The following is a 27,437-nucleotide window of genomic DNA, read 5'->3' as shown; positions in this document are numbered from 1 at the left end:
CGATCGGACTCGGTAGGGTTTTGATCTTTCTTTTAGTTTAAATTCTCTATTTCCTTTGAAAATGAGCGGCGAGGGTTAGAGAGCGGCAAGCCCCTTCCGTTCAGATCTCGTGGTCATCTGATGAAGTGGAGGTGGTCGGACCAAGCGCGCGACCTGAACCTCCTAGGGTCCTGTTCGGCTCGGGGGCAGCGGCACCATCAAGGCATGTACCTTCTTGAGGAGAGAGAATCTTCCCATGGGCGGCTGCCATCAATCTTGTGAGAAACCGACCTTGATCGTTCGGCCAGAGTACAACATTGAGCCTGATTCATACGAACTTATCCAGTGTCACGGCGATCTCTGAGATGATCACTTCTTCGAAGAGAACGACATGATTATAGTATATGAAGAGCAACTAAAAGCCGGGCTGCGATTCCCTCTTGATAACTTTTTCAAGGAAGTCTTAAAATTTCACCAAGTGTGCATAGCCCAAGTCCACCCGAACTGTGGCGGATCTTAGTAGCCTTGAGGCCTCTGCAGAGCTAAGGGATTACGTCCTATAGCTAAGGTATTCACCGAACTGCATAGATTAACTCGTCGAAAGGGCGGCGAGTATTGGTTTTCGGCGAAGCCGCATTGTGGAGCTTTTCACGATCGCCCTCCTCCACGAAGAATTGGAAGAATCGCTTCTTCATTCTAAGGAGCAAAATTCGAAACGGCTTTGAGGTTTCCCTCATATTGTAGCTACACCAGGCCCATTAATTCGGCGCCTCACCTTGAATAGGGAAGAAGGCCTGATGGTGATGGAGCTGAAAGATCAGGCGGGTAGAGAGAAGTTCTCTTGTTTGGATGCGATGTTGCAGGCGCATCACTGGACAATGGAGTTGATCACTGGCAAAGATCGGGGGCTTCAGCTCTCTGACCTCGGCATCGGTATTTTCTTTATCTCAGATCTTTGGACCTTAGCGATCTCACTGACCTCTTCTTTGTGCAGGTATGGCAAGCGGCGAAGCTTCCAAGGAGAGCCGAAAGCGAAAGAGAGAGGTCTCCCGGAAAGTGCGGGAGATGAAGCGATCCGAGCTGCTCCAGACACCCAGGCATGAAGCTGAGGAAATGCAAGGGGGCTCATCTCAACCTTCGGGGCAGCCGATCCCCGAGGTAGAAGTGATCCGATCTCCTCCTCGCCAAGAAGAGCCGCCTCCACCTCCTCCAGTCGCTTCGAGCGCGGAAGGGGGTCCTTCTCAACCTCCTGTAAGGACCCTTTCCCGCGGTGCCCAAGTCTTGATCCACTCGCTGGAGAAGAACCGCACGGTTCGAGAGAACCCGAGTTTTGCTAAGGTCTTGGGGTCCTCCATCTGCCTTCGGGAAGATCGGGATAGGCTGTCTCCGGATAATCTTGATGACATCCTGACCCGATCTATGAGCCTGAACGTGGAGTGCTTGGTGAACCAGCACATTGTCCGGGAGAAGGCTCACCGCCTGGGTAAGGAGGTCGAGAAGATGGGTCATGAAGTGGCTTCCCTCCGATCCCAACTCTCATCCGCTCAGAACTACATATCTGAAATTGAGGGGCGGATGAAGTTCTACGAGGATAAGCTGGCCGAGCAAGCTCACGTTCTGGCCGAGCGAACCCATGTTCTTGAAGAAGTTTAAGCGCTCCGGGCCGGTGAAGTTGCTCACCTCACTGAGGAGCTCAAAGCGAAAGAAGAAGAAGCGGTGACAAGGGAGGCCGGTGCTTATGTGAATGCTCACAGGGATCTCCTGGCCGAGCTCAAGAAGCGTTATCCCGAGGAGGACTTCTCCTGGATGGTCGACCTGGCTCCCCAAGACGAAGAGGAAAGTGAGGAGGAGGTTGAGGGTGAGAGAGGAAGTGAGCAAAATGTGTAGATGATTTGTACAAATTTTAATATGAAATGAAATTCCCTTTTTGTTCAGTGAATGGATGTGATCGGAAAATCTCTAAATTACTTAAGCACTTGATTGTCTGAGCATATTAAAATAACTAAAAGTGATTATTAATCCAAGTATAAGAGGTCGGAAAACACAATAAACATGAGATCGGCAGGGAACCAACGCCAAACGGGACTTGATTAAAATTGGAAATTTGACTTGAACATTTAAGATCGGGAGCATCATTAAACCGGATCGAAAACTTGACTTTATTATTCCCAAACTTTTGAATGAGAGATCGGCAATAAGACTGGTGGCACGAAGGCCTAATGTCGGTTGAATCTCGTTTGACAAGAAAGATCGGAAATGTAATTGACTAGTCAGGAGATTTAACAGTTGGTTTGAGAGGTCGGTGAGGCTTTAAATGACATGGGGACTTAGTATTGATTCAATTCCTTTTGAGGAGAGATCGGAAATGTGATTATCCAGCAAAGAGAGATCGGAAATGTAATTGGCTAGCAAAGGGAGACTTAATGCTGGGGATCGGTTTCGAAATTTATTGATTCTGGGGATCGGCCAAAATATTTATTTACGTTTTATGTCATAATAATTATTTACTTAACTGGACAAGTCGGCCAAAAATCACATCTGAAGGCAAAATGACCAAAATGCCCTTCATTTGGCTTAATAGACTAAAATTGTCTGTACCAATTGAAAAATTTTTCTAAGCATTTTCTTGGCATTTTAATGCTATAGAAACTTCAATGACCCTTCTCTGGAGTCCCAAAAATTTTCTTAAGAATTTTCCCCCGGGTCTAGGGCTCCTAGTTGCGAGGACCGCAACTTCCCACTGGGTTACCCATCACTAGGGCACCGGCTCATTTAACTTAGTTGTATTTTATTTCTAAAATTTTTTCTAAATTTTTCTTATTAATATTTGAGTTAATTATGGTTCCTCACTTTAGTTTAACTATTTTTAGACATTATAGCTGTCCGGATCGACACTGATCACCGGAACAATAGAATGTATGGAGTTGCTACAGGGAAGGTGTTACAACTCTTCCCCACTAATTTAAATTTCGTCCTCGAAATTTAGCTGATGCAGACAGTTGATGGAACTGTTGTCTCATATCTCTTCACTTTCCCAAGTTGCCTCCTCGGTGTTGTGGTGCCCCCAAAGCACTTTCACCAGTGGAATCTGCTTATTCCTCAACTCTTTCACTTCCCGAGCTAGGATCCATATGGGTTCTTCTTCATATGTTAAATCCGATTGTACTTCAATTTCTTCCATAGAGATGACATGTGAAGGATTTGAGTGGTATCTTTTTAGCATAGATACGTGGAACACATTATGGATCTTGTCCAGCTCTAGTGGTAAAACTAGCCTGTAGGCTACTGGACCCATACGTTCAATGATTTCATATGGGCCAAGGAACCTAGGGCTTAACTTACCTTTTCTTCCAAACCTCAATACCTTCTTCCACGGTGACAACTTGAGGAATACTTTGTCGCCAACCGCATATTCTATTTCTTTTCTCTTCAGGTCAGCATAGGATTTTTGTCTGCCTGAGGCAACCTTCAAATTGGCTTTGATTAGTTTTACTTTCTCCTCAGTCTGTTTCACCAGGTCTGGCCCTACCAATTTTTCTTCGCTTAATTCAGTCCAGCACACTGGAGTTTTACATTTCCTCCCATACGGTGCTTCATACGGGGCCATTTGGATGCTAGCTTGGTAGCTACTATTGTATGCAAATTCTGCCAGTGGGAGGTATTTATCCCAACTTCCCTCAAACTCAATGATACAACTTCTCAGCATATCCTCAAGGACCTGACATATATTTCGTGTTATTATTATCATTTCAGTTCAATATTTGTATTAGTTCAATTGGTTTCGATTGTTTACCTGGATTACTCTTTCTGATTGCCCATCCATCTGAGGATGGAAAGGCATCTTGAAGTGGAGTTGTGTACCCAAGGATTTATGCAACTTCTTCCAAAATCTGGATGAAAACCTTGGGTCTCGATCAGATATGATGGAAAGTGGAATTCCATGCAGTCTAACTATCTCACTGATATTCAGTGCGCTAACTTCTCCGGTGAGTAGTCGGTCTAAGCGGCGAGAAAGTGTCTTGACCGTCAATCTATCTACTATCACCCATATTACATCATGCTTCTTCTGGGTGAGAGATAGACCACTTACAAAATCCATGGTGACCCGATCCCATTTCCATTCAGGTATGCGTATAGGCAGTAGCAAACCCGATGGAGCTTGATGTTCTACCTTGACTTGCTAGCATGTTGAGCATTTAGTTACATAGTCAGCTATGTCCTTCTTCATACCAGGCCAACAATACTGAAGCTTCAAGTCATGATACATTTTTGTACTTCCTGGGTACATAGCATAAACACTGGTATGTGCCTCTCTCAAAATACTGGCTTTCAATTCTCCATCATCTGGTACACATACTCTTTTTTTATAGTACAGACACCCATCTACTTTCACCTCATAGTCAGTTGTCTTCCCTTTTGAGATTTTACTCATAATCCTTTAGCTTCTTATCTACCTTCTGCCCATCTAAAATCTACTGTAGCAAGTTTGGCCTCACTTGCGACTCAGTTAAAATAGCTCCATCTCGAGCCAAGGATAGATGGGCATTCAATGATCTCAAAGCTGTGATGGATTTTCTGCTTAAAGCATTAGCAACTACATTTGCCTTCCCAGGATGGTAGTCAATCACATAATCATAGTTCTTCAGGAACTCAATCCATCGCCTCTGTCTAAGGTTGAGCTCCTTCTAGGTTGGCAAGTATTTCAGACTTTTGTGGTCTGTGTAAATGTAGCACTTTTCACCATACAAGTAATGCCTCCATATCTTTAGTGTGATGATAATTGCTGCAAGCTCATATCATGGGTAGGGTAATTCTATTCATGTGGCCTTAGCTGCCTGGAAGCATAGCCGACCACCTTCCCCTCTTGCATTAATACACACCCTAACCCACTATGAGAGGCATCACTATAGACCACAAAGTCCTTTCCCGACACTGGCTGTGTTAACACTAGTGCCTCTGTCAATATAGCCTTTAACTTCTCAAAACTAGTCAAACACTTGTCATTCCAGTCAAATCTGACATTCTTGTATAACAACTTGGTCAGTGGAGCAGCTATTAAAGAAAATCCCTTCATAAATCTTCTGTAATACCCAGCTAGCCCCAAGAAACTTTTGACCTCAGTTGTATTTCTGGGAGGCTTCCATTCTATCACTGCTTCTATCTTCTTGGGATCCACTCTAATCCCATCGGCTGACACTATGTGTCGAAGGAATGCAATCTCATTCAACCATAAGTCACACTTGGACAACTTAGAATACATCTTATTTTCACTCAGGGTTTGCAGAACAATCCTCAAATGCTCATCATGTTCTTCCTTGGTCTTGGAATACTCCAAAATATCATCAATAAAGACCACTATGAACCGATCTAGTATGGATGGAAGATACAGTTCATAAGGTCCATGAATGCTGCTGGTGCATTTGTTAGGCCAAAGGGCATCACTAGAAACTCATAATGCCTATACCGGGTCCTGAATGCAGTCTTTGGCACATATGCATTCTTCACCCTGAACTGATGATACCCTGATCTGAGATCAATTTTAGAAAATACTCCTGCTCCCTTCAACTGATCAAACAGATCATCAATTCTAGGCAATGAATATTTGTTCTTCACTGTCACTTTATTCAACTGCCGGTAATAGATGCACAACCTCAAAGTCCCATCCTTCTTCTTCACAAACAGCATTGGAGCTCCCCATGGTGACACACTGGGGCGTATAAACCCCTTATCCAGTAACTCTTGTAACTGGACTTTCAGTTCCTTCTATTCTGTGGGTGCCATCCTATAAGGAGCAATAGAGATTGGTGCTGTACCCGGTAGTATCTCAATAGCAAATTCGACTTTCCTTTCTGGTGGCAAGCTGGGCAATTCTTCAGGGAACACATGGGGGAAGTCTTTTACTATGGGTATGTCACACAGATCTGGCTTAGCCTGCCTAGTATCCGCCACATGTGCTAAGTAGGCTTCACAGCCTTTTCTCATCAGTTTTCTTACAACTGTGGCTGAGATAACATTGGATAAGAAATCTGTCCTTTCCCCCACAACTGTATTCTCATTACCCTCAGGAGTTTTCAATGAGGTCCTCTTCAACTTGTAATCAACCATTGCTTGATGACGTGACAACCAGTCCATTCCCAAAATCACGTCAAACTCATGGAAAGGCAACTCAATCAGGTCTACCAAGAATTCATACCCCTGAATCCTTAACGGGCAACCTTTGTACACTTTGTTCACCACTACACTATGGCCTAATGGATTAGTGTCCAGGTTGTCATGGTCACTCTCCCCTACTAATATCCCCCTTTCTATGGGTAGGTTGATGCAGATGTATGAATAAGTGGATCCTGGATCCACCAATGCATGCACAGATGTATTGTAGAGGGAGAACGTACCCCTGATGACGTCCGGAGCATCTTGCTCCTCTTGAGCTCTTATTCATAGGCTTTGGCATGTGCTTTGCCTTTAGGCCTCTCTGCTGGCTCAGATGCAGGTCTCTGTGATGGTCCCACTGCTTCAGATTTGCCAGATTTTCTACCCCTTTGTGGTGCAGGAGCAGGTCTATCTGCTTGTGTTGGAGCGATTGTAGTGATGCATGGATGGTTCCTTAGCGATGCTCTGTTGACCCACACCTTAAGCAGGCACCCGTCACTCTCCAACACTCCCCCTTATGCCACTTCAGGCAATGCGGACATGCAAAAGATGCTAGGGCTAGTCCCCTAAACCCCGTCATTGGAGAGCTGCCCACTGATGGTGTGAATTGACCTCTCTTAAAGGTGAACTATGACATGGGCCCTTGGGACTGACCTTGACCTTGAGGTTGACCTGAACTCTGTACAGGTGGACCTTTGAACTTCTTCCCAGGTGCAGGAAATGAGCTAGACTGACCCGGGCCCCTCTTCTGCTATCTCTCTCTTTTGGTTTGCCCACTTATTCTAACCTTCTCAACTTTTAATGCAGCTTCCACTAACTTGGTGAAGTCTGTGATTTCCAAGGCAATAATCATGATCTTTATGTTGTCATTTAATCCCTCTTCAAATCTTTTACACCTCTCGGCTTCATTAGGGACTATCTCCCTTCCATGACGACTCAATCTGACAAATTCCTTTCCATACTCATTTCTTTGTCATTCTCACCTCGAGTTAATGAACTCTCTTCTTCTCTCTTCCAGATATACACTACCTACATACTTCTTCTTGAATTCTGAGAGGAAGAAGTCCCAAGTTATTAGTTCTAGCTGCACTTCACTAGACACTGTATCCCACCATTAGTAGGCATCATCTTATAGTAGAGATACACCAACTTCTAGATTTTGCTCTGGAGTGTAGTGGAGTTATTTTAGAACTCTCCCTATTCTGTTCAACCAGTTTTCGGCTGCAACAGAATCATCTTCTCTCTTACCAAAGAAATTCACTGCTCCAAATTTCCTTAATCTTTCCAGATGTGATTTCTACTATGGAGGTGGTGGTGGTGGCATTACCCCAGCCATTTATCTGAAGAACTCGGCCATTTGCTGGAACATGGCCTGCGGAGGCTGAGCAGGCTCTGCTGGAACTGGTGGAGCAGGTTTTCCCTTACCCCCGTCTCAGCTGCTATAAGTGGAGCATGACTCTCCACTTCCTCCTCAACTGCCCTCTGTGACGTGGGGTCCATATCCTATTCAAAATAACAAAGATAAATAGATCTGCATTAGTGTCACCTTGACTCTTACAAATGCAATGCATGGTATGGACTCGATCTAGACCCAGAAACGCCTAAACCGTGCTATGATACCACTAAATGTGACACCCCTTACCCATCTACAGTATAGCCGAATAAGATATGCCACACCATGTACCGGAACATCATATTTTATTTTAATTATTTATATTTTTCCTTATTTATCTTTTTCATAGTTATGAAGTACAATTTGTGAAATATTATTCTTTTAAGTCATTTATTGAAACATAAATTTATTTGAGGTTCTGTGAATTTTGTAGAAAATCCAATAGAGTATCGGCTAAAAATGGAGAAAATAGTTCTTTGGAACCTGTGGAAAATGCTTCCAATATGTTTTCAATCATTCCCAAACTCCATTTCATCAATAAAGTCTCAATATTTTTCGACAACAATTCCATTTCTCATTCATTCATTTTCTCATGATATTCATATACAAGTCATAAAAACATACTCAATTTTCCATTCATAAACACTATTTCCACTATTTACATTAATACCAAAATACATTACATAAGTTTCAATTGCACATGAGAAAATAAAAGTTAATTACAATATACCAAAATGAAACCTAGTGTCCTACCAATGCACTGAAGACAGTGAGGTGACACGGACACTATGCAGAGCTACAGATGGTCTTACTTGTTAGTAATGTACCGTAGAGCATATCATTTAGTATGTATCTTGTACATCTTTAATTAATAAAAGGCATTTTCACTTTTCCGTTTACATAATATATTTATGTGTAATAGAAAAGGTCCATTAATATTTTGTTAGAAATTCTATTCTTAAGTTGTTAAGAATATGAGTGACAGTATTTCTAGTACAAAGTATCATAAATAGGTTCACAATCGAGAATACTTCACAACAAGGACATGACTTATCCAATAAGATTGTATTCATGTTTGTTTCCAAGTCATTTATATGAGATATAAATAAGATGGAATGGTGAGTCTCATGCCATATAACAAACATGATAGGCACTTATACATGACAAGTAGGCCAAACCAGTGACATTTATGACAAGTATATGGAGTTTACTCTTGTCAATGCATTGTCATAAATCATATCGATTGCATATCATCTTTAGACACGAGATAGCACAGTTATCTTGTATATAGGTGGTTTGAGTTTGATACTGCTTTCATACTTGTACTGTGTATGGGTATATGGGCATGTGTTGGCTCCTACTAGTTATATATGGAGGTAGGTATTGATAAAGATAGAATCTGTTCCTCTAAGTAAATAGAGATAAAATCCTTTGTTCATTTAATTGTTCTTAATGTTTCAAGTTCCTAGCCAGGACAGATAGATTTAATCAGAAAAGAGTTTCTGATGAGAAAAATCATTTAATCGAGAACTAGAATTAAAAGAGAACATAATATTCATAGCAAATGGGGTTTGACATAAACCATGACTCTAGTTTGAGTTGGGATTTTATAACAGAGAGATTCTAGTGCATGGTAACATATGATTATAGGTTCATTTAAGGTAAATCTTATTACTAATTGGGTGGCCATGGCATGCTATGCTAGGCATTAACCATGGTCTATGAGGTCCATAAAATGATTTAGAAAAGTCATTTATGGTAAGAAAGAGTTCTAATGATATTAAGAGTTGATATCATGTCTCATTGCCAATTAGTGATGAGCCTAGTAAGTCACGCACATATAAAAGTAATTACCAAATTAAATATAATTTTATTAATTAATTAAAGAGTTTAATTGATTAATTAAATAGGTTTGGTTTGCAATTCCCTAGCATAGCTTGAAACCAAATCTAAGTTATTGGATGTATAGTATAAGTTAAATTTATATTTAAAGTGTTTAAATATGAATTTAATTAATGAGAAATTAATTAATAGAGATTAATTAATTAATTTATATTTGATATAAGTTGATTAGAAGAAGAGAAATAATTATTTTGGGTTGAGAACTCAAAATTAAGACACAGGGGTAGTTTGGTCATTTCACGAGGTGTGGTGGCACCATGAGATGATGACACATGGCACTACACATAAGCTTTCCAAATGTCTTTTAATCATGTAAGATGATTAAAATTAAGATTAAATATAGATTTGACACTTGGCACAATTTGATTGGGTCAATTAAACCTAAAGCCAATCAGAAGGTGACATGTGGTAAGGGTTTTAAGTGGTGACCTAGCTATATAAGTGTTATTATGAAAAGAAAAACATAACAAGCTGCTGCCTTTCTCTTTGTGCCGCCACCTTGGAGACCTCTCCCTTCTCTTCTTCTTCATCTCTCATCAATTCAAAGAGATTAGCAAACAATCTCTTGAATTAAAAATACTAGAAATTGTTTCTAGTGTTCTGTTTACATCTCTAATCTCTCAAAAGGCAAAACTTGATTTTCTAATTCATAGAAAAAGCTTTAGAAGCTTTTCAAGGGCTGCCATAGGTGATCTTGGTGTGGACAAGCTAGAGGGACAACATCTGGTGTCCTAAAGACGCATCCCAAAGGTGTTAAACACACTGCAGTGCATCAAGAGGTTAGTGCACTTGTTTTGATCTAATCTAGGGTTCTTAAAATTAATCTGATTAATTCTAAAATCTTGAATGGCAAATGTAGATCCAAAAACATATTAAAAGAGTTTTAATATGCTGTTTATCATTGAAATCAAATAGATAAAAATGAATCTTGCATGATGCATGTGACCCTAGATAAAAAATTTTGAATTTCAATGATCTAAACTTGTGTTTTTCATGCTTCCGCTCCTTCAATTGGCATCAAAGCCACTATATTTGCCATTTAGATTGTTGATTATATGATTTAATTGTTTGGTTTGATCATGAGATGATAGATCCATTGCTGGTTGCAATGATAAAGGTGGCGGCTTGATGAAGACTCCATTTGTGCGCATGGTTTGTGCAGTTCTTATGGTGCGCATGCTTTGGGCAATGTTTGTGCAATTGTTATATGATCTAATGCTCATAATGATATCCATTTTATGTCTAATTAAATTGTTTCATTAGAGTTTTAATCACACAATTAAATTGTGATTCAGATATGAATTTTAAAATTTGTTTGAATGTGATTCAAATCTGAATTTTTAAAGTTGTTTGAATGTGATTCAAATATGAATTTTTAAAGTTATCACAATCATATTCAAATCTGAATTTTTAAAGTTGTTTGAATGTGATTCAAATCTGAATTTTTAAAGTTGTTTGACTATGATTCAAATCTGAATTTTTAAAGTTGTTTGAATGTGATTCAAATATGAATTTTTAAATTTGTTTGAATGTGATTCAAATATGAATTTTTAAATTTGTTTGAATCATATTCAAATCTGGATTTTTAAGTTGAATATGAGATATTCAATTTAATTTAAGTATGTATGTTTTATTTAATCGTTAAATAGTGATATGCATGATGGATGATCATGGACTATAAAAGACAAATGTGATTGGATTTATTTCTTTTATGTTTTCTTTGGGTTGTAAATTAATTAATTTATTTTAATTTATTTTTGGGCATGTATTTATAAGGTTGTAATAATTTTGGGTTGTAATTTCATTTATTTAGTTCTTGCAAATTCGCCTTGGTATGCCAAGGATTACTATGTAATTGGATTGCAAGAAGATTAAGGAGGTCAAGAGCATTAGTGGGACCAGTGGGAGGAATTCAAGATCAAGTGTTGATTATGTACTCCTTCAGCAACTCTTGTAAAATGAATGAATGAAATGCACCTAGGAATGCCCTGATTCAATTCTTGGTGCCTCAGAATTGAATCCCTTAGAAAGTCCATGATCATGCCATATTTAATGTTTATCCATGAATGCATGAGATGTATGTGAATGTATGCAAGTATATGATATATGCATGCTAAATGGATAATGTGCAAAGTGCGACCTTAATAGTAATTAGGATGACCATAAAATCTTCCAAATAAATGATTAAGTTGGAAATGTTATAATTAAAGTAATTATAATATGGGCCCTCCATTAAGGCAATTATTTTAAGACATTTTAAATACTTGCATAAGATGCAATTAATTTAAGAGATTTTCTTAAGAATAATTATTAAGCATGAGATGTTGTAAATATATAAATGGTTTGGTGGCCTATATTGGATGTACCTGAGGACATTAAAATTATTTGCATAATTCGCTCAATGGGATCAACTTAACTAATGCAAGATAAGTCAATAATGGATGTACCTGAGATTTTGAGCATTAGGGGCTAGGTAAAGGATTAAACCTCACATGAGATGTGATGGCCAAGGAGATGCTCACTTATAGTTTATTTTAATTCCAATAATGGATGTAGCTGAGGATGATCAATATAATTATAAGAATTCAATCACCCACTAGAAATCCATCCAACTAGGATTTCTGTTTTATACTTTGGAAATGTAGGATTCGCTTAGTTAGTGTGAGGAACAATTTGATTAAAATACCATAACCATTTTGGTTAATTACATGATACATTTACTAATTAATCTGGTTATTTTCTATAGTTAATTTTCTGATAATAATGAGCACAAAACAACCACCACCATCAATATCCTTACAAGCATACTTGATTGCAATAGGGTGTGAGGACCTAATCATGCGATTGGTTAAGAAATTTTATACTTGTCCTGAATCTTGATCATATTGTATATGTTCTAGAATCAAATGTTCTGGTCCTTACCTCCAGGCCATTCAAGAGGAACATGAAACTTTGGACAAATGGAAGGAGCATGATATGAGAGCTAAATGTTACATTTTGCTTCCATGAGTAATGAGTTCTGAAGCGACATGAGAACATGCAGAGTGCGAGTGAGATCCTCCTTCACCTATAAGAGTTGTATGGTGAGCACAGCAGGAATGCTAGCTATGAGATATCTAGGCAGCTGTTCCGCATGAGGATGTCTGATGGACAGAATGTTGGGGATCATGTCCACAAGATGATTCGGCTAATTGAGTAGCTAGAACATCTTGAGTTTAACATAGATTTCCAACTGCAGATGGATTTGATCCTTCAGTCCCTTCCTGAGTCTTCTGGAAATTTTGTGACAAATTTCCATATGACTAAACAGGAATGCACCTTGGCTGGTTTACTCAACATGCTGGTTATTGCTCAAAAGAATATGCCGGGCAATAAAGGAAAAGAGATAGCTTTGATTGCATCTTCTTCTGCTAGAAAGTCCACCAAGAAGAAGGGCAAAAGAAAAAGAAACCTCAGATTCCTGGTCCTTCCAAGAAAATAGCTAAACAGAAAGGGAAGACTAAAGCTGATGGAGGCAAAGGAAAGTGTTTCCATTGCCAGAAGGATGAGCCTTTGGAAAGGCGCCGAGTATCTTGCTTCTCTGAAGGACAAGAAGGATAGACCTTGGAAGGTATGTCCATATCTTGTTATTTAGATTACGATGATACTCATAGTTCATCTACACTTGGGTTTTAGATATCGATGCGGTTCACATTTCTTATGATATGTAGGAATTAGCAAATAGTAGCAGCTTACGTTCTCTAGATTTTAGAGTCTGGATTGGCAATGGCTCAACTGTTGAAGCTTTAGCTATAGGATCTAAATCTTTTTACATGTCTGGACATGTTTTGTGTTTGGATAATATTTTATATGTACCTGATGCTTTTAAGAACATTATTTCTATATCTAGTTTGACTAGAAATGGCTATGATTTTCAGTTCACAGATGATATTTGTAATATTTATTTTGGAAATAAAAATATTGGTTCAGGTTATATGAATGATGGTCTTTATTATTTGGATAATAATGAGAAACACAAAATGAATGCAAGTGATCTAAATGAATGCAATGCCATGGTGAAAATCAACTCAAGTTCAAAATATATTTGGCACTTAAGGTTATGTCATGTTGCAGAAGAAATGATTGCAAAACTGGAGAAAATGGGGATTCTATCCTCATTGGGCTCTGAGCCTACTCCAACTTGTGAATCTTGCCTTGAGGCAAAATGGCTAGATCACCCTTTGTTGGACAAAGGCTAAGTGCTAAAAATTTTAGAGTTAAAACATAGTGATGTATGTGGTCCATTTAAGGAAATGGCTATAGGCGGTTTCATTACTTTATTACCTTCTTGATGATAAATCAAGATTTGGGTATTTGTATTTGATGAAATACAAACATGAATCCTTTGAAAAATTCAAAGAATTTAAATCCGAAGTAGAAAATCAAACAGGAAAAAGTATTAAAGCTCTTCGATCAGAATGTGGAGGTGAATATTTGAGTACTAAATTTAATGAATACTTGAGAGAGCACAGCATTATTTTCCAGCTAACTCCTCTAGGAACACCACAGCTGAATGGTGTATTTGAAAGGAGAAATCATAGCCTATTGGATATGGTGAAGGAACGAAAGCGTGAAAAACACAAGTTTATACCATTGAATTCAAAAATTTTCACCTAGGGTCACATGCATCATGTAAGATTTATTTTTATCTATTTGATTTCAATGATAAACAACATATTAAAACTCTTTTAATATGTTTTTGGATCTGTATTTGCCATTTTAGATTTTTAAATTAATCAGATTAATTTTAGAACCCTAGATTAAATCAAGAACGATTACACTAACCTCTTGATGCGCTGCAGCATATTTGCGCCTTTGAGATTCATCTTCAGGACACCAAATGTTGTCCCTCTAGCTTGTCCACACCAATACCACCTATGGCAGCCATTGAACAGATTCTAAAGCTTTTTCTATTATTAGAAAATCAAGTTACGCCTTTTAAGAGATTAGAGATATAAACAGGACACTAGAAATAATTTCTAGTGTTCTTAATTCAAGAGATTGATGGCTAATCTCTTTAAATTGATGAGAGATGAAAAAGAATAGATGGAGAGCCTCAAAATGGTGTGACAAAGGAGGAGTGGCTGCTGGTTGTATTTTTCTTTTTCATAACAACACTTATATAGCTAGGTTAACACATTAAACCCTTGCCACATGTCACCCTTTGATTAGCTCTAGGTTTAAGTGACCCAATCACATTGTGCCAAGTGTCAAACCTATATTTAATCTTGATTTTAATCATCTTACATGATTAAAAAATATTTGGCAAGCTTATGTGTAATCCCATGTGTCACCATCTCATGGTGCCACGTGTTATACTCTAAAATGACCAAAATGCCCCTGTGTCTTAATTTTGAGTTCTCAACCCAAAATAATTATTTTTCTTCTTCTAATTAATTTATATCAAATATAAATTAATTAATTAATCTCTATTAATTAATTTCTCATTAATTAAATTCATATTTAAACACTTTAAATATAAATTTAACTTATACTATACATCCAATAATCTAGATTTGGTTTCAAGTCATGCTAGGGACTTTGCAATCTAATTGCAAACCAAACCTATTTAATTAATCAATTAAACTCTTTAATTAATTAATTAAATCATATTTAAATAGGTGATAACTTGTGTATGTGTGTGACTTACTAGGCTCATCACTAATTGGCAATGAGACATGATATCAACTCTTAATATCATTAGAACTCTTTCTTACCATAAATGATTTCTCTAAATCATTTTATGAAACTCATAGACCATGGTTAACACCTAGCATAGCATGCCATGGACACCCAATTAGTAATAAGGTTTACCTTAAATGAACATATAATCATATGTTACCATGCACTAGAATCTTTCATTACAAAATCCCAACTCAAGCTAGAGTCATGGTTTATGTCAAACTCCATTTGCTATGAATATTATGTTCTCTTTTAATTCAGTTCTTGATTAAACAGATTGTCTCATCAGAAACTCTTTTCTGAATAAATCTATCTGTCCTGGCCAGGAACTTGAAACATTAAGAACAATTAAATGAACATAGGATTTTATCTCTATTTACTTAGAGGAACAGATTCCATCTTGATCAACACCTACCTCCATATATAACTAGTAGGAGCCAACACATGCCCATATACCCATACAGTACAAGTATGAAAGCAATATCAAACTCAAACTACCTATATACAAGATAACTATGCTATCTCGGTCTAAAGATTATATGCACTGATATGATTTATGACAAAACATTGACAAGAGTAAACTCCATGTGCTTGTCATAAGTGTCCTTGGTTAAACCTACTTATCATGTATAAGTGCCTATCATGTTTGTTATATGGCATGAGACTCACCATTCCATCTTATTTATATCTCATATAAATAACTTGGGAACAAACATGAATACAATCTTTACGGATAAGTTATGTCCTTATTATGAAGTATCCTCGATTGTGAACCTATTTATGATACTTTGTACTAGAAATATTGTCACTCATATTCTTAACAACTTAAGAATAGAATTTCTAACAAAATATCAATGGACCTTTTCTATTACACATAAATATATTATGTAAGCGGAAAGTGGAAATGCCTTTTATCAATAAAAACATGTACATGATACATACTAAATGATATGCTCTAGGGCATACTACTAACAATCTCCCACTAGCACTAGAGCCATTCATTACAATATCTTATACCTATCTTCTCAAGATGTCGGTCTAGCTGAGTCTGTGACATAGGCTTAGTGAATGGATCAGTGGATTTTGGTGATGCTATTTTTGCATGGCTACATCGCCTCGTCCAACTATTTCTCGATAATGTGGTAGTGCCTTTCTATGTGTTTGGATTTACGGTGAGACCTTGGTTCCTTAGCTTTACGTATGTTGCTCCATTGTTGTCACGATGTAGTGGAACTCTGACTCAATGGAAGGAACTCATAAGTTACATCACGAACTTCTTTATCCAAGCGACTTCCTTTGTAGCATCGATGCGACAATATACTCGACCTCTGTAGTGGAATCTGCGATCGTGCTCTGTTTGGAACTCTTCCAGTATTTGCACCTCCATTACAAATGAACACATATCCGGTAGACTTTCTATCATCGATATCGATTGGAAATCGAATCAATATAACCATCAATTGCAAGTCTCCACCTCCATATATCAAGAATAAATCCTTAGTTCTTCTCAAGTACTTAAGGATATTCTTGTGACTATCGATGTTCCAAATCTGGATTGGATTGATACCTCTAGTCAAACTAATAGTATATGCGATATCAGGCCTAGTACACAACATTGCATACATTAAACTTCCAATAGCGAAGCATATGGAATCTGGCCATCTTATCTCTTTCTTCAGGTGTCTTTGGAGACATCTCTTTAGAAAGATGGATACCATATCTCACTGGTAAAAATCCTCTCTTGGAATCAAGCATGTTAAACCTCTTTAACACCTTTTCCAAGTATAGACTTTGGGATAAACCAATTATTCTTTTTGCTCTATCTCTATAGATGCGAATCCCAAGAATATAGGTTGCCTCCCCTAAGTCTTTCATGGAGAATGTATTTGACAACCATACCTTTACAGTTGTCAATATACCTGTGTCATTACCTATCAACAGTATGTCATCCACATATAAAACAAGGAAAGTGATAGCATCACTAACCTTCTTATATACACATGGCTCATCCTCATTTTGAAAAAACCAAAGGATATGGCTTCATTAAAACGGATGTTCCAACTCCTCAAAGCTTGTTTCAACCCATAAATGGATCGCTTTAGCTTGCATACCTTGGAACCATCTTGGGATTCAAAACCCCTAGGTTGTTCCATGAAAATGTTTTCTTCAATGTATCCATTGAGAAAAGCTATTTTGACATCCATCTGCCAAATCTCATAATCATAGTATATAGCTATTCCTAATAAAATCCTAAGTGATTTAAGCATGGCAAAAGGTGAAAAAAGTCTCCTCATAGTCGATTCCTTGCCTTTGGCGAAACCCTTTCGCTACTAGCCTTGCCTTATAGGTCTCTACCTTTCCATCAGAACCAATTTTCTTCTTGAAAACCCATTTGTTCCCTATAGGTACAATACCTTCAGGTGGGTCAACAAGATCCCAAACTTGATTCTTATACATGGAATCAATTTCAGATTTCATAGCATCAATCCATTTTGAAGAATCTATATCTGATATAGCTTCTTCATAGGTAAGTGGATCATCTCCATGATCTACTTCTTCATGAGTAGACAACTCTTGTTCTTCTTCATGAAGGAAACCATATCTCACTGGTGGGTGAGATACCTTGGTTGTTCTACGAGGAACAGCTGTAGATGTTTCATCAACGGGTATAGGTTGACTAGATGGATCTATATCCATCTGATCTGTTGGTTGGTCAGAATTCTCCAATTCTAACTCTATTTGCCTTCCTTTGCCTCCTTTTTGAACAAACTGTTATTCAAGAAATGTAGCATCTCTACTTTTCAGAACCTTTTTGTGATGTAGGCAAATAAAAATAATATCCAAAACTATCTTTTGGATATCCAACAAATCGACCCTTTTCTGATCTGGTTTCCAATTTATCAGTGTTCAGCTTTTTGATATAAGCTGGACAACTCCAAATCTTAACATGCTTAAGACTTGGTTTTCTTCCATGCCATATCTCATAAGGTGTGGAAGAAACTGATTTTGATGGAATCCTATTCAGAATATACAAAGCTGATTCTAATGCAAATCCCCAAAAGGAGATTGGCATATCAGTATAGCTCATCATACTATGTACCATATCCAATAGGGTACGATTTCTCCTTTCAAATACACCATTCAACTGTGGTGTTCCTGAAGGAGTCAGTTGGAAACAATGCCATGCTCTCTCAAGTATTCATCAAATTCAGTACTCAAATATTCACCTCCACGATCTGATCGAAGAGCTTTAATACTCTTTCCTGTTTGATTTTCTACTTCAGATTTAAATTCTTTGAACTTTTCAAAGGATTCATGTTTGTATTTCATCAAATACAAATACCCAAACCTTGATTTATCATCAGTAAAGGTAATAAAGTAATGAAAATCGCCTTTAACCATTTCCTTAAATGGATCACATACATCACTATGTATTAGCTCCAAAATATTTTCAGCCCTTAACCCTTGTCCAACAAAGGGTGATCTAGTCATTTTGCCCCGAAGGCAAAATTCACAAGTTGGAGTAGGCTCAGAGCCCAATGAGGATAAAATCCCCATTTTCTCCAATTTTGCAATCTTATCTTCTGTAACATGACCTAATCTTAAGTGCCAAATATATTTTGAATTTTGAGTTGATTTTCATCATGGCATTGCATTCTTTTAGATTGCTATACTCTGGACAGTGGAAACACTTTCCTGCTGATAGTGGAAACACTTTCCTTTACCTTTGTCAACTTTGATCTTTGTTTTTCTGTTTGGCTATCTTCTTGGAAGGACCAGAAATCTGAGGTTTCTTTTTCTAATTGCCCTTTTTCTTGTTGGACTTTCCAGTAGAAGAAGATGCAATCAAAGCTGCCTCTTTTCCTTTATTGCCCGGCATATTCTTTTGGACAATAACTAGCATATTGAGTAAATCAGCCAAGGTGCATTCCTGTTTAGTCATATGAAAATTTGTCACAAAATTCCCAAATGACTCAGGTAGGGATTGAAGGATCAAATCCATTTGTAGTTGGAAATCCATGTTGAAGTCAAAGATGTTCCAACTGCTCAATCAACCAATCATCTTGTGGACATGATCCCCAACATTACATCCCTCGGACATCCTCATGCGAGCAGTGCTAGATATCTCATACCTAGCATTCCTCTGTGCTCACCATACAACTCTTGTAGGTGAAGGAGGATCTCACTGCACTCTGCATGTTCTCATCTTTACGTAACTCATTACTCATGGAATCAAGCATGTAACACTTAGCTCTTATATCATGCTCCTTCCACTTGTCCAAAGTTTTATGTTCCTCTTGAGTGGCCTCTGGAGGTAAGGGACCAGGAACATTTGAATCTAGAACATATCCTATATGTTCAAGGTTTAGGACAAGTTTCAAATTTCTTAGCCAATGAGAAAGATTAGGTCCTGTCAACCTATTGCGATCAAGTATGCTTGCAAGGATATTGGATGGTGGTGGTTGTTTGCTCATTTTATCGAAAATTAATTGCAGAAAATAACTAGATTAATTAATAAATGTATCAGGTAATTAACAAAAATGATTATGGTATTTTAATAAAATTTGTCCTACAACAAACTTAGCGAATCCTACACTTCCAAAGTAAGCGGAAATCCTAGTTGGATGGATTTCTAGTGGGTGATTAATTCTTATAATTCTATTGATCATCCTCAGGTACATCCATTATTGGAATTACAATAAACTATAAGTGAGCAACTCCTTGCCCATAACATCTCATGTGAGTTTCAATCCTTTACATATCCCCTAATGCTCAAAATCTAAGGTACATCCCTTATTGACTTATCTTGCATTAGTTAAGTTGATCCCATTGAGCGATAATTATGCAAATAATTTTAATGTCCTCAAGTACATCAATATTGGCCACCAAACCATTTACATATTTACAACATCTCATGCTTAACAATTATTCTTAAGAAAATCTCTTAAATTAATTGCATCTTATGCAACTATTTAAAATTTCTTAAAATAATTGCCCCAATGGAGGGCCTATGTTATAATTACTTTAATTATAGCATTTCCAACTTAATCATTTGTTTGGAAGATTTTATGGTCATCCTAATTACTATTTAGGTCTCACTTTGCACATTATCCATTTAGCATGCATATATCATATAATTGCATACATTCCCATACATCTCATACATTTATGGATAAGCAATAAATATGGTATGATCATGGACTTTCTAAAGGATTCAGTGAGCCACCAAGAATTGAATCGGGGCATTCTAGGTGCATTTCATTCATTCATTTTACAAGAGTTGCTGAAGGAGTACATAATCAACACTTGATCTTGAATTCCTCCCCTTTGGTCCCACCAATGCTCTTGACCTCCTTGAACTTCTTGCAATCCAATATTACATAGTAATCCTTGGCATACCAAGGCGAATTTACAAGAACTTAAATAAATGAAATTACAACCCAAAAATTATTACAAACTTAATAATACATGCCCAAAATAAATTAAAATAAATTAATTAATTTACAATCCCAAAGAAAAATAAAGAAATAAATCCAATCACATTGGTCTTTTATAGTCCATAATCATCCATCATGCATATCACTATTTAACAATTAAATAAAACATGCATACTTAAATTAAATTGAATATCTCATATTCAATTTAAAAATACAGATTTGAATATGATTCAAATAAATTTAAAAATTCAGATTTGAATCTCATTCAAACAAATTTAAAAATTCAGATTTGAATCACATTCAAACAACCTTAAAAATTCAGATTTGAATCACATTCAAACATTTTTTAAAAAATCAGATTTGAATCACATTCAAACATTTTTTAAAAAATCAGATCTGAATATTATTCAATCAACTTTAAAAAATCAGATTTAAATATGATTCAAACAACTTTAAAAATTCAGATTTGAATCACATTCAAACAACTTTTAAAATTCAGATTTGAATCACATTCAAACAATTTTTAAAATTCTGATTTGAATCATAATTTAATTGTATGATTAAAACTACTAATTAAAAACTTTAATTAGTCAAAGAATAGGCCTTAGATCATACAACAATTTCAGAATTAAAAGCCAAACCTTGAATCACCCATAGAAGCCAAACCATGCGCACCACTGATGCTGTTTTTCAAGCATGCCGCCAAATCTCCATTGCAACCAGCAATGGATAAATCATCTCATGATCATAACACACAATTAAATCATGTAATCAACAATCTAAATGGCAAATATAGTGGCTCTGATACCAATTGAAGGCGGAAGTGTAAAAACACAAGTTTATACAATTTAATTCAAAATTTTAAACTATTGTCACATGTATCATTCAAGATTTATTTTTATCTATTTTATTTCAATGATAAACAACATATTAAAACTCTTTTAATATGTTTTGGATCTGTATTTGCCATTTAAGATTTTTAAATTAATCAGTTAATTTTAGAACCTATATTAAATCAAGAACGATTACACTAATCTCTTGATGCACTGCAGTGTATTTGCACCTTTGAGATTCGTCTTCAGGACACCAAATGTTGTCCCTCTAGCTTGTCCACACCAAGAACACCTATGGCAGCCCTTGAACAGCTTCTAAAGCTTTTCTATTATTTAGAAAATCAAGTTCTGCCTTTTAAGAGATTAAAGATGTAAACTAGACACTAGAAACAATTTCTAGTGTTCTTAATTCAAGAGATTGATGGCTAATCTCTTTGAATTGATGAGAGATGAAGAAGAATAGATGGAAGCCTCAAAATGGCGTGACAAAGGAGGAGTGGCTGCTGGTTGTATTTTTCTTTTTCATAACAACACTTATATAGCTAGGTTAACACATTAAACCCTTGCCACATGTCACCCTTTGATTAGCTCTAGGTTTAAGTGACCCAATCACATTGTGCCAAGTGTCAAACCTATATTTAATCTTGATTTTAATCATCTTACATGATTAAAAACATTTGTAAGCTTATGTGTAATCCCATGTGTCACCATCTCATGGTGCCACGTGTCATCTTGTGAAATGACCAAAATGCCCACATGTCTTAATTTTGAGTTCTCAACCCAAAATAATTATTTTTTCTTCTTCTAATTAATTTATATCAAATATAAATTAATTAATTAATCTCTATTAATTAATTTCTCATTAATTAAATTCATATTTAAACACTTTAAATATAAATTTAACTTATACTATACATCCAATAATCTAGATTTGGTTTCAAGTCATGCTAGGGACTTTGCAATCTAATTGCAAACCAAACCTATTTAATTAATCAATTAAACTCTTTAATTAATTAATTAAATCATATTTAAATAGGTGATAACTTGTGTATGTGTGTGACTTACTAGGCTCATCACTAATTGGCAATGAGACATGATATCAACTCTTAATATCATCAGAACTCTTTCTTACCATAAATGATTTCTCTAAATCATTTTATGCAACTCATAGACCATGGTTAACACCTAGCATAGCATGCCATGGACACCCAATTAGTAATAAGGTTTACCTTAAATGAACCTATAATCATATGTTACCATGCACTAGAATCTCTCTGTTACAAAATCCCAACTCAAGCTGGAGTCATGGTTTATGTCAAACTCCATTTGCTATGAATATTATGTTCTCTTTTAATTCCAGTTCTTGATTAAAAGATTTTCTCATCGAAACTCTTTTACGAATAAATCTATCTGTCTGGCCAGAACTTGAAACATCAAAACAATTAAATGAACATAGGATTTTATCTCTATTTACTTAGAGGCAGATTCCATCTTGATCAACACCTACCTCCATATATAACTAGTAGGACCAACACATGCCCATATACCCATACAGTACAAGTATGAAAGTAGTATCAAACTCAAACTACCTATATACAAGATAAGCTGTGCTATCTCGGTCTAAAGATTATATGCCTTGATATGATTTATGACAAAACATTGACAAGAGTAAACTCCATGTGCTTGTCATAAGTGTCACTTGGTTGACCTACTTATCATTTATAAGTGCCTATCATGTTTGTTATATGGCATGAGACTCACCATTCCATCTTATTTATATCTCATATAAATAACAGGAACAAACATGAATACAATCTTTACGGATAAGTCATGTCCTTATTATGAAGTGTCCTCGATTGTGAACCTATTTATGATACTTTGTACTAGAAATACTGTCACTCATATTCTTAACAACTTAAGAATAATATTTTTAATAAAATATCAATGGACCTTTTCTATTACATATAAATATATTATGTAAATGAAAAAGTGGAAATGCCTTTTATTATTAAAAATATGTACAAGATACATACTAAATGATATGCTCTAGGGCATACTACTAACATATGGTACATAGTATGATGAGCTATACTGATATGCCAATCTCCTTTTGGGGATTTGCATTAGAATCTGCTTTGTATATTCTGAATAAGAATCCATCAAAATCAGTTTCTTCCACACCTTATGAATATGGCATGGAAGAAAACCAAGTCTTAAGCATGTTAAGATTTGGGGTTGTCAAAACATATCAAAAACTAAACACTAATAAATTGAAAACCAAATCAGAAAAGGGTTGATTTGTTGAATATCCAAAAGATAGTTTTGGATACTATTTTTATTTTCCTGCATCACAAAAGGTTGTGATAAGTAGAGATGCCACATTTGTTGAACAACAGTTTGTTGAAGAAGGAGGCAAAGGAAGGCAAATAGAGTTAGAATTGGAGAATTCTGACCAACCAACAGATCAGATGGATATAGATCCATCTAGTCAACCTACACCCATTGATGAAACATCTACAGCTGTTCCTCATAGAACAACCAGGGTATCTCACCCACCAATGAGATATGGCTTCCTTCATGAAGAAGAACAAGAGTTGTCTACTCATGAAGAAGTAGATCATGGAGATGATCCACTTACCTATGAAAAAGCTATATCAGATATAAACTCTTCAAATTGGATTGATGCTATGAATTCGAGATTAATTCCATGTATAAGAATCAAGTTTGGGATCTTGTTGACCCTCCTAAAGTTATTGTACCGATAATGAAAAAATGGGTTTTCAAGAAGAAAATTGTTTCTGATGGAAAGGTAGAGACCAATAAGGCAAGGATAGTAGCTAAAGGGTTTCACCAAAGGCAAGGAATCAAACTATGAGAGACTTTCTCGCCTGTTGCCATGCTTAAATCAATTAGGATTCTATTAGCAATAGCTTCATATTATGATTATGAGATTTGGCAGATGGATGTCAAAATAGCTTTTCTCAATGGATACATTGAAGAAAACATTTTCATGGAACAACCTAGGGGTTTTGAATCCCAAGATAGTTGCAAGGTATGCAAGCTAAAGCGATCCATTTATGGGTTGAAACAAGCTTCGAGGAGTTGGAACATCTGTTTTGATGAAGCCATTAAGTCATTTGGTTTTATAAAAAATGATAATGAGCCATGTGTATATAAGAAGGTTAGTGACAGTGCTATCACTTTCCTTGTCTTATATGTGGATGACATACTATTAATGGGTAATGACACAAGTATGTTGACAACTATAAAGGTATGGTTGTCAAATACATTCTCCATGAAAAACTTAGGGGAGGCAACATATATTCTTGGGATTCGCATCTATAGAGATAGAGCGAAAAGAATAATTGGTTTATCCCAAAGTCTATACTTGGAAAAGGTGTTAAAGAGGTTTAACATGCTTGATTCCAAGAGAGGATTGTTACCAGTGAGACATGGTATCCACCTTTCTAAAGAGATGTCTCCAAAGACACCTGAACAAGGAGATAAAATGGCTAGGATTGCATATGCTTCGGCTATTGGAAGTTTGATGTATGCAATGTTGTGTACAAGGCCGGATATCGAATATGCTATTAGTTTGACTAGCAGGTATCAATCTAATCCAGGTTTCAAACACTGGATAGCTGTCAAGAATATCCTTAAGTACTTAAGAAGAACTAAGGATTTACTCTTGATTTATGGAGGTGGAGACTTGCAATTGATGGTTATACTGATTCTGATTTCCAATCAGATATCGATAATAGAAAGTATACCTCTGGGTATGTGTTCATGAAGGCAGGCGTGAAAAACACAAGTTTATACCATTGAATTCAAAATTTTCACCTAGGTCACATGCACCATGCAAGATTTATTTTTATCTATTTGATTTCAATGATAAACAACATATTAAAACTCTTTTAATATGTTTTGGATCTGTATTTGCCATTTAAGATTTTAAAGTGTCAGTTAATTTTAGAACCTAGATTAAATCAAGAAGCGATTACACTAACCTCTTGATGTCTTTGCAGCGTGTCTGCCTTTTGAGATAAATCTTGAGGACACCGGATGTTGTCCCTCTACAAACATCACACCAAGAACACCTATGGCAGCCCTTGAGACAGCTACAAAGCCTTTTCTATTAATTAGAAATTCAAGTTCTGCTTTTAAGAGATTAGAGATGTAAGCAGGACACTGAAACAATTTCTAGTGTTCTTATTCAAGAAGATTGATGGCTAATCTCTTTGAATTGATGAGAGATGAAGAGAAATAGCTGGAGAGGCTCAAAGTGGCGTGACATATGAGAGAGGAGGCTGCTGGTTATGTTTTCTTTTTCATAACCACACTTAAATAGCTAGGTTAACACATTAAACCCTAGCCACATGTCACCTTTTGATTAGCTCTAGGTTTAAGTGACCCAATCACATTGTGCCAAGTGTCAAACCTATATTTAATCTTGATTTTAATCATCTTACATGATTAAAATATTTGTAAACTTATGTGTTATGCCATGTCACCATCTCATGTCACCATCTCATGGTGCCACGTGTCCTGTATGAAATGACCAAAATGCCCTGTGTCTTAATTTTGAGTTCTTAACCCAAAATAATTATTTTCTTCTTCTAATTAATTTATATCAAATATAAATTAATTAATTAATCTCTATTAATTAATTTCTCATCAATTAAATTCATATTTAAACACTTTAAATATAAATTTAATTTATCTACTACATCGATAATCTAGATTTGGTTTCAAGTCATGCTAGGGACTTTGCAATTTAATTGCAAACCAAATCTATTTAATTAATCAATTAAACTCTTTAATTAATTAATTAAATCATATTTAAATAGGTGATAACTTGTGTATGTGTGTGACTTACTAGGCTCATCACTAATTGGCAATGAGACATGATATCAACTCTTAATATCATGAACTCTTTCTTACCATAAATGATTTCTCTAAATCATTTTATGAACCTCATAGACCATGGTTAACACCTAGCATAGCATGCCATGGCCACCCAATTAGTAATAAGATTTACCTTAAATGAACCTATAATCATATGTTACCATGCACTAGAATCTCTGCATTACAAAATCCCAACTCAATTTGGAGTCATGGTTTATGTCAAACTCCATTTGCTATGAATATTATGTTCTCTTTTAATTCCAGTTCTTGATTAAAAGATTTTCTCATCGAAACTCTTTTAGATAAATCTATCTGTCTGGCGGGAACTTGAAACATCAGAACAATTAAATGAACATAGGATTTTATCTCTATTTACTTAGAGGCAGTTCATCTTGATCAACACCTACCTCCATATATAACTAGCGAGGACAACACATGCCCATATACCCATACATAGTACAAGTATGAAAGCGTTATCAAACTCAAACTACCTATATACAAGATAAGCTGTGCTATCTCGGTCTAAAGATTATATGCCTTGATATGATTTATGACAAAACATTGACAAAGGAAGTAAACTCCATGTGCTTGTCATAAGTCAGCAGTTTGACCTGCTTATCATTTATAAATTGCCTATCATGTTTGTTATATGGCATGAGACTCACCATTCCATCTTATTTATATCTCATATATAAATAACTTGGAACAAACATGAGATACAATCTTTACGGATAAGTCATGTCCTTATTATGAGTATCCTCGATTGTGAACCTATTTATGATACTTTGTGCTAGAAATATTGTCACTCCATATTCTTAACAACAGAATAATATTTCTAACAAAATATCAATGGACCTTTCTATTACACATAAATATATTATGTAGCGGAAAAGTGGAAATGCCTTTTATTAATAAAATTATGTACAAGATACATACTAAATGATATGCTCTAGGGCATACTACTAACAATCTCCCAGCACTAGAACCATTCATTCTGATACCTTAGACCCATCCTTCTCTCAAGATGTAGTCTAAGCGGAGCTTGTGACAAAGGCTTGAAGTGAATGGATCAATGAATGGATTTCCAGGTACTGATGTTGTTTTCTGCATGGCTAT

The sequence above is a fragment of the Hevea brasiliensis genome, chromosome 13 (assembly GCF_030052815.1).
Source record: "Hevea brasiliensis isolate MT/VB/25A 57/8 chromosome 13, ASM3005281v1, whole genome shotgun sequence".
Lineage (NCBI taxonomy): Eukaryota > Viridiplantae > Streptophyta > Magnoliopsida > Malpighiales > Euphorbiaceae > Hevea > Hevea brasiliensis.
Note: the sequence above shows the minus strand (reverse complement) of the source record.